We start from the raw sequence: 14,608 nt of genomic DNA on the forward strand, positions 1-14,608 counted from the left end.
GAGATACGAGTGAGAAAGTTAATCATTTAGTTATATTATGTCTACAATTGTGATATATTAAATTGTATATTATTGATTTTTAATAAATTATAAAAATTGTTTTGATTGAAGCGCTTCCTGATATATTTATTTATATCCTCTATCTATATTCAAAACAGTTGCTGGTATTCCAGCAGTACCACATTTGGGAGCAGCTTCAATCTTAATAAAATAATTATCATAACGAGCAGGTTAATTGACTATACAAGCGCTAGGAGATTGTGTGTATATAGATGGTATAATTACTCATCGAACCGTATGTCTCAAGATGAAAGTTGGTGTGCTCCATTCCGAATACCTCTCCTTCTACGTGATTCCCAAAGCCTCTCAAGATGTGATATTTGGTTTACCTTGGCTGCAGAAACATAATCCTCAACTTAATTGGCAAACCATGGAAGTCCTTTCGTGGGGTAAATCTTGTACCAAGGACTGTGTAGCTTCAATTGTACCTCTCCGGTCAATTAGCCTTCTCGATCTACCTCCGGTGTATCAATCCTTTGCGGATGTTTCCAGTAAACAAGCAGCAGACTCTCTACCTCCTCATCGCGAATGGGACTGCCCAGTCGTCCTGGTTCCGGGCAAAATCCCTCCTAGGGGACAAATTTATCCGCTATCCATCTCAGAGACGCAAGCTATCCGAGATTGGTCCACTCCTACAACTCTCAAGGGGATTCAGCGATTTCTTGGCTTTGCTAATTTCTATAGGAGATTCATTAAGAATTATTCTACGTTTGCTGCTCCCATCACAGCCCTAACTCGCAAGGGAGCAAATCCTACGAACTGGTCTTCTGAAGCAATCAAAGCCTTCTCTGATTTAAAGCAAGCCTTTGTGTCAGCCCCCATTCTTCGACAGCCTGATTTGAATCGTCCCTTTCTACTAGAGGTGGATGCATCTACAGAAGCAGTAGGAGCTGTGTTGTCACAAGTCTTTGAAGATAAAAAAGTCCATCCCTGCGGATATTTCTCCCGAAAGTTCCTCCCGGCCGAGCGTAATTATGCAATCGGCGAGCAAGAATTACTTGCCATCAAGTTGGCATTTGAGGAGTGGAGATACCTTCTAGAAGGAGCACAACATCGCATTACAGTATATACTGATCATAAGAATCTTCTATATCTGCAGTCAGCTCAGTGCTTAAATCCACGACAAGCTCGATGGGCGCTTTTCTTCACACGATTTAATTTCAAGCTCACCTATCGTCCAGGATCTCAGAACAAAAAGGCAGATGCCCTTTCTCGGTCCTTTGCTTCTTCTGAATCAAATGATGCTACAACGAATCAAGCCATTGTGAATTCTACGTCCTTTTTAATGACTCGAACCTCTCCAGTTCCTCCGCCTGGTAAGACCTTTGTCGCCACAAATCTTCGAAAACGGCTGCTTACCTGGGCTCACTCCTCTTCCTTCATGGGTCATCCTGGGGTTCTAAAGACTCTCAAGTTTATTCAACAGTCTTATTGGTGGCCACGTCTCAAAGCCGATGTCCAAGAGTTTATTGCAGCATGTCCTAAATGTGCCCAACATAAGAGTCCAAGAAGTTCTCCACCAGGTTTATTACATCCATTATCCATACCCAAGCAACCATGGACTCGTATCTCAATGGATTTCGTGACCGATCTACCTCCATCAAAAGGGCGAAATACCATTTGGGTGATAGTGGATCGATTTTCAAAAATGGCACATTTCATTCCATTAACTGGATTACCATCAGCCCCTTTACTAGCCAAATTGTTCATCTCTGAAATCTTCAAGTTGCATGGCCTTCCTCAAGAGATCATCTCTGATCGGGGAACACAGTTTGTGGCCAAGTTTTGGAGGTCGCTTTGTTCATCTTTAAATGTCAAGTTGAACTTTTCTTCTGCATATCATCCTCAGACAGATGGACAAACTGAGAGAGTAAACCAAGACCTTGAAACATTTCTCCGGCTATATATATCGTCCTCACAGGATGACTGGGTTGACTACCTTCCATTGGCAGAATTTGCTCATAATAATCTCTTCCATTCGTCTTCAGAATCTACGCCCTTTTATATTAACTTCGGCTTTCATCCTCGTGTGCCAGAGTTCCATCCATTGCCAGCCCTAGAGGTTCCAGCAGCAGATCAAGAGCTTCAACGTCTATCTAGAATCTGGAGTTGTGTGCGTAAGTCGTTGATCAAAACTTCCGCTCGTTATAAATATTTTGCAGATAGAAAACGTAAAGCTGTACCGAATTACAAGGTGGGAGACCAAGTTTGGATTTCTACGCGCAATCTCAGGTTCAAAGTTCCTTCTAAGAAATTTGCTCCCAAGTTTATTGGTCCATTTCCCATTGTAAAAGTACTCAACCCTGTGTCATACAAAGTCAAGTTGCCACCATCTTTGAGAATTCCTAACGCCTTTCATACATCTTTACTGAAGCCTTTGATTCTCAATAAGTTCCGTACTACCCAGTCCAAATCTCCTAAAGTTCAATCTTTGCAGAATGAGGAATTTGAAGTTAAAGAGATTGTGGACTCACGTTCCCGATATGGACGTTTACAGTTTCTGGTCGACTGGAAGGGTTACGGTCCGGAGGAAAGATCCTGGGTTTTCTCTGAAGATGTTCATGCTCCAAGACTGGTACAGAAATACTTCTCCAAAAATCCTGATAAGGTTCAAAGGTGTTCGGAGACCACCCTTAGAAGAGGGGGTACTGTCACGAACCGGTCTCTCACCTCTGCGGGTTCTGGGGTTCATCCGTTGCCAGTGCGGTTGTTCGCGGTGCTGTGCGCCCGTGTGGGGACGCGGCGTGATCAGTGGCACAGGTAATGCAGAGTCTGGGAACTGGGAGTGCGGGGACCAAATGGCCTAAGGCACTGCGGTGTGTCTGCTGTATTGGAGGTGGCCATGTTGGAGACCAAATAGGTAATACAGAGCACTTGTGAAAACACCTGTGGGCAGGTGTAAGCCAATCCCGTGCGTGTGCTGCCTTTAAGTAGGCTGGGATCATGTTACTCTGGGCCAGTGCTTTGTTGTATCAACGCTGTGCTCTAGCTCTGAGCTCTCTCCGTGCATTCCTGTGTGATTCCCGTGGTCCAGATATCGCCTCCGTTCCCAGAGGTCCGTCTGCAGCCTTCACTGCTGAAAGATCCACCGGCTCTCCGCTGTGCTGTCAGTTAATTGCTCACCTACTGGAAACAGTTGAATTCCCAGAGTCTTGCATGAGGTTACCTTGTCGGCCTACCATTCAAAGTTTGGAGGATTCCATTTCCCTCAGCTGTTCGTTTGTTCAACTCTGCATTTAACCCATTCATCACCTTGTCATCTACTACAGTTTCACAGTGATCTCCGGAACCCGCAAGTAACCCTATTCAGTACTTTATATTTGCTATGTTGTCATAACAAGGATAATTCTTCACAGTCTCTCAGTTAACTCTCAAAACTCCATTGCAAATCCTCACAGTTATTTCTCTGGCTGGGTCCACAGGATTATCCACAGGATAACATTGGGATATTGTCGAGCGACAGCGAAAATGGCACCAACACGGTCACGAGCTTTCTGGCCTCCCAGGATGCATTGGGGCCTCCACTATATAGTCCCGCCCACTGATTCAGTCAGATCAGTTTTTTGCTTGGTGCGGCAGGAAGCCGCATGGTCACAGGGCTGCTGTGAAAGCAGCCTCAAGTTTTCATTACTTTATTTTTATAGACTTACTGTTTTTGTTTGAGCGACTTCTCTTAACAGCGTCTTAAACGTGTATTAGAAAAAGTCGCTCCAACAACTCCCCACCGGGTCGCAACAACGCTTACCTTCGCGGTACAGTGCTGTCTCGACGGGCGTCTGTGTCGGATGTTCTAGCAGGTCCAGCAGACGTTACCAGGCTGTGGCCGGAGCATGGGGAGACAGTGAGTATATGGACTTCCTCTTACTAGAGGGGTCAGGACACAGCTACGCTGATTTGGTGGAGACTACAAACAGCGTGTTGATGCGCCGAACATCTCGAGTGTGACAGCGCTACGCTCCGGGGATCATAGGCGCCAGGACTAGGTGAGGCCGCGATCCTGGGAGTTTAAGTCAACAGGGGGTTTCAGACGCTCTCCTGGCCGTCCCTCCTCCGAGTTCATGGCCAGTTCCCGCGGGTCTCTCGTTTCATGAACTGAATAACCTCACTTCCGGCTCAGACGCTACCACGAGGGTACTCGGTCGCAGCTTAGACGCTGCGGTTGTGTACACTGGATATAAACCCGCCCAGACCGAGTCGCAGGCCTTTAGTGTCTGCATGCACGTGGAGTCGCTCAGCGTCCGTGTCCGTTGGTGAGCGTCCGTGTCCGTTATCAGTTACCAAGAGCGGCAGTGTACACCAGTAGCGTCTGAATCCACTCAGCGTCTTTCGAGCGTCTTTGCTTGGATATGGAAGTGTGGTGAGTCTCCCTGTATCCCGCTCCCTGGAGGCAGGGTATACAGTACTAAAAATTCCTTCTACTTCTTAGTGTGCACTGTTAATTTTTAGTACCTATTGCATATGAGACCTGTATATTACTGTGTTTTCTGCATGTTATGTTGAAAAAGAACCAGTTAAACAGAAGTACAAATTTCCTACTTATGTATAAGTTATTATGGAGGTTGTATTCTCATATGACAATGTCTAATGCTTTAACATGTGACTGACTGCTAGTATGTGTGCTGACTTTTCTGTGTAATGTCAGTCCTGTTCTGACCCTCAAATCAGGTGCACTGTGGTCAGATTGATTTCACCTCTATATACTGATTATAGGGTGTGGTTCAGTCACAAAATTGTGTAGTCAATATCAGAAAAAATGTCTGTGAGCGGCAAAAGTGATGAGGAGAATTTGTCAAGCACTCCTACAGCCCTAACATGCTTATCTTGTAAGTCAGGGGTAATTGATATGATTCAATTGGTCACTTATGAGGGTTTGTGTGCAAACTGTTTCGCTTTTCAGCGAAGTAAAAAACAGGAGTTAGTTCAACCTCCAGTAGAGCCACCATGGAATATGTTCGCAAAGACTCTGTCTTCAATAGCGGACAGGTTAGCTCCAGTAGCACCACCTCAGGGGTTAGGTTACACTATGAACCCATACATGCAGCTCCCTTCCTATGGTTTGGTTCCAGTAGCCTCTACAAGCAACCAAGGGGTAGGTAAGACTAAGACAGATACGTCTGTATGGCAGACTACACAAGAGGATACATCGGATGATGATGCGGAAACAATAGATTCAACTCCGTATGATGATCAGTCGCAGAGCTTTAGTTCAGATGATGTAGCTGAACTCATTAATGCAGTAAAGGCTGTGCTTTCTCTGGAAGAACCAGCCAAGACAGCGTTAAAAGCAAAAGCACCTGTATTCAAACGAACAAAGTCAGTGAAAGCTGAATTTCCAGCGTCAGAGGAGTTGACGGAAATGATGGATGAGTCTTGGGCAGCGCCCGGTAAAAAGTATATAAGATTCCTAGGAGATGGGATTCTTATTATCCATTTCCTGCTGGAGATTGTTCGAAGAGAGAAGTTCCTCCAAAAGTAGATGCACATGTTCTGCGACTCGTGCACAAATCTGCTTTGCCACTGTCATCTACCTCTTTGAATGATGTCACAGACAGGTGGGTAGAGAGCCTATTGCAAAATATTTTTTCTCTTGTGGGTGCAGTGGTAAGACCTGCTATGGCTTCGGCCTGGGTAGCAAAGGCAATGGGCGAATGGATAGAGGAACTAGAGAATGACATCCCCTCTCCTACTAGGGAGCAAGAGGATCGTCTCTGCAGTTTAAGACAATCTGCCCAGTATTTAGAAGAAGCAGCCATTGATGTAGGCACTGTTGCTTCTTTCAGCCCTGGCAGTAGTCGCTCGCAGAGCAGTCTGGCTACGGACCTGGAAGGCAGATGCGGAGTCCAAGAAGGAATTGGAAGCATTGCCTTTTATGGGTAATATATTATTTGGAAAACCTTTATCGGATATCCTAGAGTCAGAGGCTGAATCGAAGAAGGTCAGTAAAGAGGAGCCTAAACAACCCCAGTTTAAATCCAGGGGTAAGAAGCAGTGGGCTAGCAAAAAGCCAGCTTCCAAACCTGAACAAAAGCCCTCAGCCTGAAGAGACGGGCCTCCGCCTGGAGGATTCCAGGGTTGGGGGCCGACTCCTGCAATTTGCACACACATGGCAACAGTCAACAACAGATGCCTGGGTGCAGAAGGTAGTATCTCAGGGGTATGGGTTCCCATTCAGGAGGCAGCCTCCTCAAAGATTTTTTTGCACCAGCCCATCTCGTATAGAGTCGAAGGCCAATGCCCTGCAAGAAGCAGTCCAAAAATTACTGCAGTCAGGTGTGATTGTCCCAGTACCTCCATCACAAAAGGGACAGGGGTATTACTCCAATCTGTTTCTAATCCAGAAACCAAATGGGTCATATCGACCAATTCTAAATCTGAAGATGTTGAACAATTACATATGGATCCCGAAGTTCCACATGGAGACGTTACGCTCCATAATGTTGGCTATGGAACCGGGAGACTATATGGTATCTCTGGATGTGCGGGATGCTTACCTACATGTGCCTATAGCACTATCACATCAGTGTTACCTCAGGTTTGCCATCCTCAAGGAACACTTCCAGTTCCAAGCTCTGCCCTTCGGGCTAGCTACAGCACCCAGGGTGTTTACCAAGATCATGGTGGTTATGGCAGCTTGTCTGCGCAAACAAGGGATAAGGATATTCCCATACCTAGACGACCTATTAATCTTAGCACAGTCGCAAGATTTACTGTTGAGCCATCTCCAACAGACGATAGTTTGTTTACAGAGACACGGGTGGCTCATAAATTGGGAGAAGTCGTCCCTGAATCCATCACAGCGGATGGTTCATTTGGGAGCCATATTGGATTCAGACCTACAGAGAGTTCTCTTACCAGAGAAGAAAATAGTCAAGGTGCAGGTCATGGCTCAGGAAGCGTTGCAAGCCCAGACAATGTCAGTCCATGCAGCAATGCGGCTGTTGGGTCTGATGGTATCAACGTTCGACATGGTGGAATATGCGCAATTCCACTCCAGACCATTGCAGCATCTCATTTTGACAAAATGGAACGGAAATCATCAAACAATAAAGAAGCAGATGATAAAGATTCCAGTAAATGTAAAAAGGTCTCTAGCATGGTGGCTACAGACAGACCATTTAAACAAGGGGAGACCCTTTTGGATAAAAGAGTGGCAAGTCCTGACGACAGATGCCAGCCTGCAAGGTTGGGGGGCGGTACTCGGAAGCCTATGGTTCCAGGGAAAATGGACCGCAAGGGAAAGTCGCCTGCCGATAAATCTGTTAGAAATAAGAGCCATTTACTTGGCCCTAGTTCAGGCAAAGGACAATCTACAAGGAAGACCAGTCCAGATCCGCTCAGACAATGCGACGGCAGTAGCATACCTAAATCATCAAGGAGGGACTCACAGCAAGAGTCTGATGGAGGAAGTAACTCCCATTCTAAAGTGGGCAGAACTCCATCTCCCAGCATTGTCAGCAGTATTTGTCCCGGGTGTACTAAATTGGGAAGCGGATTTTCTCAGTCGGCACACCATTCAGGAAACCGAATGGGCACTACACCCAGAAGTGTTTCAAACACTGGTGAACAGATGGGGTCTACCGGAGATAGACCTTATGGCGTCTCGTCTAAACAACAAAGTTCCGAGGTACGGATCAAGAACAAGGGACCCAGGAGCAGTCCTGGTAGACGCACTGTCAGTAGAATGGAGGTTTTCAGCTGGCATATCTGTTCCCTCCAATATCTCTGTTACCCAGAGTAGTGAGAAAGATAAAACAGGCAAAAGGAGCAATCATTCTAATAGCTCCAGCTTGGCCAAGAAGGCTTTGGTACACAGATCTGAGGAGAATGTCCGTGGAAGCACGGATACTGCTCCCTCAACGTTCAGATCTGTTAATGCAGGGTCCTTGTTGTCACAGTCATCTGGATCGCCTGTCTTTGTCTGTTGAAACCTCTATCTTAGAGGCTAAAGGATTTTCAAAGCAAGTAATCCAAACCATGCTTAGAGCAAGAAAGCCTTCTTCGGCCCGTGTATATCATAGAATATGGCAAGCCTATATTCATTGGTGTTCTGGAAAACATTACAATCCAAGAGCCTTTAAAGTAGCTAGAATTTTGGATTTTCTGCAGGCAGGATTGGATAAGGGGTTGAAGGTTGCTTCCTTGAGGGTGCAAGTCTCAGCGTTGACTGTATGGTTTCAGCAGAAGATTGCTGACCTACAGGATGTACGTACTTTTTTCCAAGGAGTAGTACATATTCAACCTCCATTTGTTCCTCCTGCAGCTCCCTGGGATTTGAATTTAGTTCTTAAATTTCTCCAGGGTCCTTTGTTTGAACCACTTGAGAGAGCAGATCTTAAGTGGTTAACGGTTAAAGTTCTTTTTTTACTGGCAATGGCGTCAGCCAGAAGAGTGTCAGATTTAGGAGCATTATCATGTAAGTCTCCTTTCCTAAGTTTTTTTCCAGACAGAGCAGTTCTCAGAACGAGATCTAGTTATCTTCCAAAGGTGGTGTCAAAGTTTCACCTGAATGAAGAGATTGTAGTCCCAGCTTTTCAGGTATCGGGACTATCTGCGGGAGAAGCGTCACTGGACGTGGTCCGGTCTTTAAAAATCTACATAGATCGTACTAGTGCCATCAGGAAAACAGATTCCCTCTTCATCCTCTACGGATTCCATAGGAGAGGTTGGCCTGCTAGTAAACAGACGCTGGCGAGATGGCTCCGAATGGTAATATCTGAAGCTTATTCTCATGCAGATCTCCCTATTCCGGCTAATGTCTCTGCACACTCTACACGTAAGGTAGGTCCTTCTTGGGCAGCACAACAGGGTGCATCAGCAGAACAGATATGTAAGGCAGCCACATGGTCTTCCATAAACACATTCATCAGACATTATGCCTTGGATACTTTTGCCTCTCATGACGCAGACTTCGGGCGAAAGGTCCTCCTGTGCAATCAGGAGCGTCCCCACCACTAAAATGGCTTTGGGAATCCCAATGTTATCCTGTGGATAATCCTGTGGACCCAGCCAGAGAAATGAACGTTATGGTAAGAACTTACCGTTGATAACGTGATTTCTCTTATGTCCACAGGTATCCACAGGGATCCCACCCGGACGCATCTGATTTGAGGATCTAGACAAACACTAAAAACCTCTTCCTTCTTGTATGGAAGGGTGTGCATGTGTGTTCTTATCGCCTGTACAGGTCTCTACCTAATGTTCCTGCCTATAATTGCTGTGGAAAGAACTGATCTGACTGAATCAGTGGGCGGGACTATATAGTGGAGGCCCCAATGCATCCTGGGAGGCCAGAAAGCTCGTGACCGTGTTGGTGCCATTTTCGCTGTCGCTCGACAATATCCCAATGTTATCCTGTGGATACCTGTGGACATAAGAGAAATCACGTTATCAACGGTAAGTTCTTACCATAACGTTCATTTCTTCATGTCTGCATTATCCAGTTAATCACATTCTGCAGTTCAGCATCAAAGCTTGTTTATATTTGGACAATTCAACATTTATTCATCAGCTTGTTTTATATACAGTACCATGAACATTTCTTTTATTTGTCTTTGAGATTTATCCTGCATATTATTTCTGCCATTCCTGCAATACTTCAGTATGATATGATGATTAACAACTTGTCATTTAACTCTTTACTGGAATTGTTAATTTCAATAAATATATGGAATGGAACTTTCTTCGTCCTCCCTGCTTTCTTCATACCCCAGCACCTACACCTGTGGTTGGTCCCGGGTTAACGGATTCACAAAAACACCCGGACCTGACACTTCCTTTAGGTATGCTGCCGCGTCCTTGATATAACCCAGCATCAAGAGGATGTTATACCTATCTAGGGTATCTATGTCAGATGACAAGTTATCTGCCCACTTTTCAATAGCACTACTCACCCACGCCGAGGCAATGACTGATCTGAGTAATGTGCCAGTGGTCGTATAAATGGATTTTAACGTAGCTTCCTGCTTATGATCTGCAGGGTCTTTAAGGGCTGCCGTGTCCGGTGACGGGAGAGCCACCTTTTTAGACAGCCGCTATAGGGCCTTGTCCACAAAGGGGGGTGACTCCCACTTTTCTCTACTCCCTGTGGGGAACGGATAAACCACCGGAATCCTTTTGGGAATCTGAAACCTTCTGTCAGGACTTTCCCAGACTTTATCAAATAAAGTATTCAGTTCATGAGAGGGAGGAAACGTTATTTCAGGTTTCTTTTCCTTATACATACAGACCCTTTTATCCGGAACAGCAGGGTCCTCAATAATATGCAATACCTCTTTAATAGCCACAATCATGTACTGCATACTCTTTGCCAATTTTGGATCTAATCTGGAATCACTATAGTCGACACTGGAATCAGTGTCCGTGTCGGTATCAGTGTCCGCCAACTGGGTAAACATACGTTTCTGTGACCCCGAGGGGACCTGAACCTGTAATAACATATCTTCCACAAATTTCTTCCAAGCCTGGGTCTGAGACTCAGCCTTGTCCAATCTTTTACTAATACGAGCAACATTAGCATTTAAGCACTCAATACATTTACCCAATCAGGAGTCGGCGGTGCCGACACGGTCACCCCCACCGCCTTCTGCGTCTCCAATAGTCTCCTCTTGTGAAGAGCACTCAGCCTCAGACATGCCGACACACTCACAGACACACTGGGCTTATAGGGGACAGACCCACAGAGAAGCCTGAGGGAATTTGCCAGCTCACACAGCAGCGCCAAATCAATGTGTCAGCAGCGGTAACTAAAACGCCCCAAACCACTGTAGCGCTTTTTAAATAATATAATATAGCACCAAATGACCCCCCCCCCCCCGTTTTGATACTTGTTCAGCAGTGTGAGGAAGGACCAGCGTCTCTGCAGCCAGCGGAGAGGAAATGGCGCTGAGTGAGCTGTGGGGACGAAGCTCCGCCCCCTTAATGGCGCGCTTCCGTCCCATTCGTAATAATATAAAATATACTGGCGTGGGTTAGGACAGTGTATAACACTTATGTCCCCTTGCCAGACTTTTTTCTGAGGTGACTTGTGCTGCGCCCCCCCCCCCCCCCCCCTGCACCCAGTAGTGCTGTGTGAATGAGCGGGAGCTTGGCGCACAGCGTCCGTACGCTGCGCGGTACCTCAGGGAAATGCCGTGACTAAAATCTTCTTTCTTCTTCTACTCACCTGACTTCTGGCTCTGTAAGGGGGGTGACAGCTGGCTGCGGGAGCGAGCATCTGAGCGTACCCAGCGATCAAACCCTCAGGAGCTAATGGTGTCCTGTAGCCAGAAGCAGAGCCCTTGAACTCACTAGAAGTGGGTCATAACTTCTCTCCCCTTAGTCCCACGAAGCAGGGAGGTTGTTGCCAGCAACCTCCCTGAACATAACAAAACCTAACAAAAAAAGTATTTTCAGAGAAACTCAGTAGAGCTCCCTGTAGTGTATCCAGTCTCACTGAGCACAATTCTAAAACTGGAGTCTGGAGAAGGGGTATAGAGGGAGGAGCCAGTGCACACCCCTTTTTCAAAGACTTAAAGTGCCCATGTCTCCTGCGGATCCCGTGTATACCCCATGGTTCTTTTGGTGTCCCCAACATCCTCTAGGACGTATGAGAAAAAACAGGATTTTAATACCTACCGGTAAATCCTTTTCTCTTAGTCCGTAGAGGATGATGGGGTCACTTCAAGAACCATGGGGTATAGACGGGATCCGCAGGAGACATGGGTACTTTAAAAATTCAAAGGGGTGTGAACTGGCTCCTCCCTCTATGCCCCTCCTCCAGACTCCAGTTATAGGAGCTGTGCCCAGGGAGACGGACATTTCGAGGAAAAGGATTTATTGTGAAACTAAGGTGGGATACATACCAGATCACACCTCAAGCACGCCGTACAACATGGCATTCAACACAACGTAAGTCAACGGCATGAACAACCTCAGCAACAGGCTGATGATAAACGTAACACAACGTGTGTAACCAGAACTAATAACTGCAGATACAGTACACACTGGGACGGGCGCCCAGCATCCTCTACGGACTAAGAAAAGGATTTACCGGTAGGTATTAAAATCCTATTTTCTCATACGTCCTAGAGGATGCTGGGGTCACTTCAAGAACCATGGGGTTTATACCAAACCACTAGAACGGGCGGGAGAGTGCGGATGACTCTGCAGCATCGATTGACCAAACATGAGGTCCTCATTAGCCAGGGTATCAAACTTGTAAAACTTCGCAAAGGTGTATGAACCCAACCAAGTAGCCACTCGGCAAAGCTGTAATGTGGTGACCCCCCGGGCAGCCGCCCAGGACGAGCCCACCTTTCTGGTAGAGTGGGCCTTCACCGATTTCGGTAACGGCAATCCAGCCGTAGAATGAGCCTGCTGAATCGTATGACAGAACCAGCGCGCAATAGTCTGCTTGGAAGCAGGAGCCCCAATCTTGTTGTGAGCATACAGGACATACAGCGCCTCCGTTTTCCTAAACTGAGCCGTTCTGGCCACATAAATTTTCAAAGCTCTGACTACGTCGAGAAACTTCGATTCCAGCAAGGCGTCAGTAGCCACTGGCACCACAATAGGTTGGTTCAAGTGGAACGACGAAACCACTTTCGGCAGAAACTGCTGACGAGTCCGCAACTCTGCTCTATCTTCATGGAAGATCAAATAAGGGCTCTTGTGAGACAAGGCGGCCAATTCAGACACCCGCCTGGCGGATGCCAAGGCCAACAGCATGACCACTTTCCAAGTGAGAAATTTCAACTCCACCTTTTGTAAAGGTTCAAACCAATGAGATTGAAGGAATTGCAACACCACGTTCAGATCCCATGGTGCCACAGGGGGCACAAGGGAGGTTGGATGTGCAACACGCCTTTCACAAAAGTCTGAACTTCTGGAAGGGAGGCCAATTGTTTTTGGAAGAAAACTGATAAGGCTGAAATTTGTACTTTAATGGAGCCCAACTTTAGGCCCGCATCCACACCGGCTTGTAGAAAATGGAGAAAACGTCCTAACTGAAATTCTTCCGTAGGAGCCTTCTTGGATTCACACCAAGACACGTATTTTCTCCAAATACGGTGGTAATGTTTAGACGTTACTCCTTTTCTGGCCTGAATAAGAGTGGGGATGACTTCCTTGGGAATACCCTTTCGGGCTAGGATCCGGCGTTCAACCTCCAAGCCGTCAAACGAAGTTGCGGTAAGTATTGGAACACGCACGGCCCCTGCTGCAACAGATCCTCCCTCAGAGGAAGAGGCCAGAGATCTCTTATTCCTGAAGATGTGGATACCAAGTCCTTCTTGGCCAGTCTGGAACAATGAGGATTGCTTGAACCTTTGTTCTTCTTATAATCTTTATCACTTTTGGAATGAGGAAGTGGAGGAAACACGTACACCGACTGAAACACCAACGGTGTCACTAGGGCGTCCACTGCTATTGCTTGAGGGTCTCTCGACCTGGAACAATATCTCTGAAGTTTCTTGTTGAGGCGAGACGCCATCATGTCTATTTGAGGAATTCTCCAAAGAGTTGTCACTTCTGCAAAGACCTCTTGATGAAGACCCCACTCTCCTGGATGGAGATCATGTCTGCTGAGGAAGTCTGCTTCCCAGTTGTCCACTCCTGGAATGAAGATCGCTGACAGAGCGCTTGTATGCCTTTCCGCCCAACGGAGAACCTTTGTGGCCTCTGCCATAGCCGCTCTGCTCTTTGATCCGCCCTGGCAGTTTATGTACGCTACTGCTGTTATGTTGTCCGACTGAATCAAGACGGACCGATTGCAAAGATGTTTAGCTTGCAGAAGGCCGTTGTGAATGGCCCTTAACTCCAGAACGTTTATGTGTAGACACATTTCCTGGCTTGACCATCTTCCCTGGAAGTTTTCCCCCTGAGTGACTGCTCCCCAGCCTCGGAGACTCGCATCCGTGGTCACTAAGAACCAGTCCTGGATCCTGAACCTGCATCCCTCCAGGAGGTGAGAGCTCTGCAGCCACCACAGGAGTGAGATTCTGGTCTTGGAAGACAGGGTTATTCTTCTGTGTATGTGCAGATGGGACCCGGACCAGTTGTCCAACAGGTCCCACTGAAACACTCTGGCATGGAATCTGCCAAACTGAATGGCCTCGTAGGCCGCCGCCACCATCTTCCCCAGCAACCGAGTGCACTGATGGATCGATACTCTTGGCGGTTTCAGGATTTGTTTGACCAGGTCCTTAATTTTCCAGAGCCTTTTCCACTGGAAGAAACACTCTCTGTAATTCTGTGTCCAGAATCATTCCCAAAAACGACAGCCGTCTCGTCGGAACCAACTGTGATTTTGGCAAGTTTAGGAGCAAACCATGTTGCTGCAGATTTGAATGGGTAGCGTAATGTTCTGCAGTAATTGTTCCCTGGATCTCACCTTTATCAGGAGATCGCCCAAGTACGGGATAATCGTGACTCCTTGCTTGCGTAGTAGAACCATCATTTCGGTCATTACTTTGGTGAAAACCCTCGGAGCCGTGGACAGACCAAACTGCAACGTCTGAAATTGGTAATGACAATCCCGAACTGCAAACCTCAGGTAAGCCTGATGCGGGGG

The sequence above is a fragment of the Pseudophryne corroboree genome, chromosome 6 (assembly GCF_028390025.1).
Source record: "Pseudophryne corroboree isolate aPseCor3 chromosome 6, aPseCor3.hap2, whole genome shotgun sequence".
Classification (NCBI taxonomy): domain Eukaryota; kingdom Metazoa; phylum Chordata; class Amphibia; order Anura; family Myobatrachidae; genus Pseudophryne; species Pseudophryne corroboree.